Source organism: Talpa europaea (assembly GCF_964194135.1).
Source record: "Talpa europaea genome assembly, chromosome: 3".
Lineage (NCBI taxonomy): Eukaryota > Metazoa > Chordata > Mammalia > Eulipotyphla > Talpidae > Talpa > Talpa europaea.
Genome location: NC_140069.1, coordinates 2,086,102 through 2,092,610, shown reverse-complemented (window position 1 = coordinate 2,092,610; position 6,509 = coordinate 2,086,102).

Here is a 6,509-nt window from a genome sequence, read left to right as displayed (position 1 = left end):
CAGCTCTGGGTTTCATTAATTTCGTTCTGATCTCTAGTTCCCTCTAATATTTTCTTCCACTAACTTTATTTTTTCCTAATTCCTTTAGGTGTAAGTATACCCAACTTAATTTCTTACGGTGAGGAATATCAATCTGATATGTATCCAGAAATCTTTTCTCTATATTAACAATAAAATGCTAGATATGAAAATGGAATAAAATCCCATTCAGAAAAGCAATAAACCTGTAAGATATCTAGTCTCAATCTTACCAAGAATATTTCAGCATCCGTATGAACAATATTACAAAATCTTATTGAAGGCTATAAAATAAGACGTGAACAAATAACACATTGTATATCTGGGCAGGATTACATAAATATGTAATCGTTTATAATTATTGACCTTTTATGAGATATATATATACACAAAGAAATGAATGTTCAAATTATGAACTGATTCATGGAGGATTTGCTCTATCAGATAGCAAAATTTATCAAAGCTATTTTTAAAAAGCATATTATGAAAGGTACAGACCCAAGAATGTAGTCTTTGTGCTGTAGACGGAAAGCGTGATTTAATGAAAACCTATGTATTGTCTTCATCACAGGCTTTATCTGAGGCTGCTTCTAGAAGAGCTCTTTTACAACAGTGAGTTGTATGTAGATAACTCAGAACTGAAATAATTCAGCTCTCACCCTACCTCCACTGGTTTGGAAAAAACCTTGACCCCCCATTTACACATTTGCTTCAACACTGCTGATCCTACAACTATCGTTGGTTCTTTGCATTCTACTTTGAACTAGTTGGAGCATGTTATGACAGTTGTGTCTTTGACACTTAATCTGGTGACAGTTTTGGAGATCTTCCCAGGAACACCCCGAGGGTGCACCCTTTCGTGGGCTGCTCAAGCTCAGGTGAACCTGCCTGGGCTCACGGAGATAAACCCGAACAGCACACATTGCTGATAGTCTCATTTTAATCTTCTCTTTACAAATTTTGTGTTCAGTTCTTTGGTTCACTACAGCCTTTAAGACATTCTAACAATGAGTGGGAATTTGGTTTTATGATCTCACCACTGGGTGATTTCTGTAACAGTATTCTGCTTGTTAGTCTTTTTGCCTCTCTTTGGCCTTGGCTATTGCTTTCCACCAGGGAAGGGGAACCTCTCTGCTGGGTGGACTGGTGAATTTTTGTTCAACCTGGACCCAGGGTGAGACTGCAGGAGGAAAGCTATCAGCATTCTGTCTGCATAACTGTCTATAATCGAGAAATTTCTCTGGCTTTTTAAGTAATAAATTAAGCAAGCTCTTTACTGATTCTCATGAGATAAATAAGCATTCACATAAGCAGAATATCCCTAATTATTCTGGGAAAATTAGGAAATTGGAATTCTATCCTTCAAATGTGCTAAATGAAAATAATTACTTAAAAAATCAAAGTTAAAAAGAACCCATAGACAGGGAAGAAATGTTTGCAAACTATGTCTGATAAGGGGCTTGTATCCAGAAAATACAAAGCACTTTTAATTGGGTTGTCCACTTATTGAGTTACAAAGGAACAACCCAATTAAAAATGGGCAAAGAACAGATATTTCTCTGGAGCATTTATACAGTCAATAAGCGCATGAAAATATGGTCAAAATGAGTAATAATTAGAACGATGCAAATCAAAATGAGCTACACTGAGATGCTGCTTCTATCTACCAGAGTGGCTGTGATGGAGAACGTGGAGCTATGGGGCCTCACACCTCCCAGCCCACGGTGGGAATGGAGAGTGGTGTGGCCATTGGAAAAGCGTTTGACTCAATTCAGCTCCTAGGTGGCCAAAAAGAAATGGAAAGTGCCCACACAAGACAAGTGCTCACGGCAGCCCTGTTCATAATTACCCAGAAGCTGAACAACAATGTCCTTCTGATGTGCCCATGCACAGACGGGCCCCCAGCCACGGCCAGGAGAGATTCTGCTGCGGCTCAGTGAGCCTTCAATATACCCCAGTCACCCTAGATGAAGGCCATCAGACACAACTGAAAATTCTAATCCCACTAGTATAAACTTCCTACAGGTAAATCAGTGAAGACAGAGTGGATCAGAGTTGCCTGGGGCTTCCGGGGGAAAGGAAGTGTTGTGAAATTGTGATGATTTTTTGGTACATCTGTAAAAATACCAAAATTACATTGTATCATACACTTATACACTTGAACCTGACTTTAGTGGTATGTATGTTAGGGTTCAACTATAAGTCAATTCAAATATTTTAAGAATTCAAGGTCACATAATTTAAGTCCTTGGCAAATATACTACAAAGCTATCTCTTTTAAAAAAAAAAAAATTTATACAAGAACCGGGTACAGATGCGCCAGGAGAGTGAGAGGATTCACCAGAGACAATGGGGAGCAGAACAGCCAGCCTGACAAAATCCACTGCTGAGGGGAGCAGCAGGCGAGACAGGAGGTCTGCGCGCCATGTGGGACCCTCACCAGCCGGCCGGTATCGAACTGGTGCTGCAAAGGCTGTGGACAGCTTCACAGCACTGCGCTCAACCTGCTGTGCCCACCAGGGGAGGCCCAAAGCTATATCTTCTGTGGTTTGTGTTACATGCTTTTATTGTAGGAGATGAGAAGATACCGTTACTGGATAGATTCCTCCTCAGCCAACACGGGCTTCCCAGCCAAGGGAGGTAGCATTATCCCTGCGTGTTTAGGAACATGAGAAATGTACATTTACACTGCAGTTGAATCACGGTGACGAACTTACATTCCGTGTTACATTTTATCAGCTTGCAGACAATTTCTAAGATCTTCAGATAGTTTAAAACCTTAGACTGATATTAAATAGAATCAACAATACCAGATGCCCAGATAATTACTACGTAGAATAGAATTGTCAAACAGGTTTACTAAGCATGATTTTAAGTTGTGATTTTGCTTCTTTACAAGCCGCAGTGAAGCTCAGTCTTTTGGTCTATGATGAACATGTTCATTTTTTTTGCCATTGAGAAGCTGTGTGAGGAAGCGTGTGGCGGTGGGAAGCTTTGTGTTCACAGCCCTGGTCACACGAGTGCTGTTATGTGACTGTGGCAACCCCGCGCCCTAGTTTTGTGTGAGATGGTTGTCACGCAAAGTAGCTAACAATATAATCTGATCGTTAATATAAAGGTTGAAACTATGCCTGGGAGCAATTGTTGTAGAGAAACACATGTGGCACATACATCTGTTTCTCAAGGAAGAGTAGTCCCGTCCTAAAGTTCCAGGGCTCGGGGTATTTTTGCTCTCCAGACCTTTACATCCTGTGACATTCTCGAGGACCCATTTAAGTCCAGTGAGATTCCTTATGGAAATTTCCAGCAAAGCAAATGGAGGACTTAGCCAGTTAACCAACATTCTTGGTCCACCCATGTACATAATCAGTTCATCAATTATCAAGAATTATCTTTGAAAGTGGAGACAGTGAGGAAATTATGTGGAAAACTAAGGGCCATCAGTTCCCTTTTGAGCTTGTCCCCACATTATGGGATTTTCTCACCAGCTCAGACACCTGATGGCAGCAAAAGGCTTCTTTATTATGAAATGCAAGTGAAACTTCCACTTCTCACGCCCACCCCCCTCAAAGAATCTGCTTCAGCCCCATGAGCACATGCGTGTCAATATTTCCCATCTATAAATGTTCTTGGAACTGTTAGACCACCTCATCCACTTCCTCTTTGTTTAGTTAAACTAAATGTTTCCTCTTTCATCTTTATATTTGTATTAGAGTCATGTTTTACCTTTTGCCTTAAATTCTTTTAACCGTATTCTGTTGCACTAGCTGTGTACCTTGGAGAGTTACTAGCTCATGAAAGCTGAATTTCAAATCAGCAGGAAAGGGCTGTCTAGTTTTTAAATGCCTGGTATAATTGGCTCCCCATCTGAAAGGAAGCAAAACTATAGATCTCCTGAATCACATCAGATACAAAAATGAATTCTAGGTGGATTTCAGATATTAATGTATAAATGTAAAAATGTAAGTGTAAGAACTATGTAAATGTATATACATTTACATAGTTCATTTAGGTAAAGGTGGAATAAACTTTCACGGGACAGGAAAGCACACCACTTGGATATTAAGGCTGCCAGGTTCTCTAACACGTAGGTGGCCTGTGTGTTAACTAAGACTCTTCTCTATTAAATCGGCATGAAAAGGAGAGACATGTCCTCAGGCTATCATTTGTGTTTTGACTGTTGTGCTAATGCAAGATTTGAATCTTTTTAGTCAAATCTCATTTGGTCTATTTCGGGGTTTTCCGTCTTGCTGAGGAAGGCCTCCGCCATGTCCAGGTTATTTTTTTCTATCCAGCTCTGTAGGGTCTTTAAGTCTTCATGAATATATGGATGAATAGTCCCCTCCCCAGCCATTTGTGATGACATTTTCCCTGGGCTTAGTTATCCTGTTTTTGTTGGCTTATTAAAGAAGAAAATGTACATTCATTGTAGAAAAATTGCAAAAGAAATCTAGATTGTCTGACTTTAAAATGCCGTATCTTGGAGGCAGAAGAAATTGGCCAACCTGGTTTTCTGACTGGTTACTGGTTGGATGGGGACAGAGTGAGAAACTTTTCACTGAATATTCCTTACCTTTTGAATTTTGAACGATATGAAGTGTTGTTTTGTTCAATTAAAATGTGATTCCTTTTGCCCTGAGGGAAATTCTCTCCCCACGCAGTGTTTTCCGCTGCTCACCTTAGCCCTTACCCTCAGATGTGAACACAACCACAGCCCGAAGTTTGCAACTGGTCTATGTGGCCGCTGTGCCCAGGAGCGTGAGCATTGAAGGTCTGGACCCTCCTCAGTTGGAATCTGTATCCCAGGCCACCAGGAGGAATTTCCTTTCCCTGAATCTGAAACTGAGATCTTGTACAGAAGGGACCTCATGTAGTAGATGCTCAATAAGCAGAGCTATAATTAGACCGTGCATCGGGTCTCTTACAGCAGGGTTCAGTTTGGCATTGACATTTTGATGAGAATTCCTTGGAGGGGGGCTGTCCTGTACATGTTAGGGTGATTAGCGGCACCCCAGCCTCCCTCTAGATGTCAACAGCACCCCTTCCCCAGAAACTTCAAAACCTAATCCAAATTTGGTCAAATACCCTGGGGACAAAATCGGCCCAAGTGGAGAACCTCTGATCTAGAGTCAAAAACCCAGTTCTGCCCCATAGGCTGGCTCAGCCTTGCACAGCATGAGGGCTCGGTGATCAAATGTCTCCACCTGGGGATGAGGATGAATGTCCATTCTGGGCAGGGCCCAGGCCTAGACCCTCCTTACACCTGCCTCATCAGGTTATTGTAAGATCAAGTCTCCCAGTCTCCCTGGGACCTGGGGCAGGTATCAGGCAGGGGTCTGGGACTGGAGTCCAGGGTTATCTCCCAAGGCCACACTTGCGTTTGCCTGTACCACCTCACCATGGCAGCATGTCACCTGCCTTGGCTTTCAAGTGCTTTCAGGGTCGTGTTGGCGTAAAGCAAAGTAATAAAAAGGTTCCTGCTGCATCCGTGCTTACTCTTAATTACAAAAATGTCCTGTATTTACACCCTCGCCACCTAGTGGCCGGATGGGCATCCAGAATAGGACTCTGGGAGCCTGCGGAACGGGCGGCTCTACCAGGGCAGCTGGGTCACCATGAGCTCAGGGTGCACTGCCCAGAGCCACCTCGTCTTGTGTGTCACAGGGGCTCCTGGGCCACTGGTGTCTTCCATTGTTGCCATCCTCAGGCCCATGGATCTACCTGTGCTTCACCTACAAGAGCAGGAGCAGAAGGACTTTCTGAAACTGCAAGGATTCAAAGCAGATTGTCAGGCAAGCATCTTCCCAGGGCCTGTCAGACCTGGACCCTAGAAATAGACACTAATGGTCACTTCTCTTTATAATCCTGTCACGGATGAGATTCCCCCAAAGGGATGGAGGTGGACACTCATGGAGAACCAATCCCAGAAAGAGCTGGAGCAGGCATTGTGCCCCAGAAAAACTAGGACCGCCTCCGGACAGGGAGACTGGGCAGCAGTGAACTTCCAAGGTGTCTTCTGATGAGTGGAAGGGCCAGGCTGGGGGCATCTGAACAAATGTGCTTGGTGGGGTAGGACTCACTGACCATATTTCACCTCAAACAGGTGATGCTGGTGACACCTGGAATTCAGGCACAAGCTGTCGGAGCAAAAGTCTCTCCAGGGGCAGTTGTCTGCATCACCCAGAGGAAACATCTGGGGGTTTGGGTACATCCATGTGGCCCAGGCCAGCCGTCAGCACAGCACAGGGAACCCACCCAACTCCCCTTCGTGCCGATGCCCAGGCTGGTCCAGGTTTCTCCCCAGCCCCATGACATGAGCTGGGGTTTCCCAGGGGCAGTGGCTCCTCTCTACCCACCTGCCAGCTATTGGCACCCAGTTTGGGTGGTTGGCCTGAGGAAAATGGGGAAAGCTTAATGATGCCACCCTAGGTTGGATTCCTCCCTTCCTGAGAGCAGAGCTGGGTCAAGGACTGGGCCAGGGACACTATATG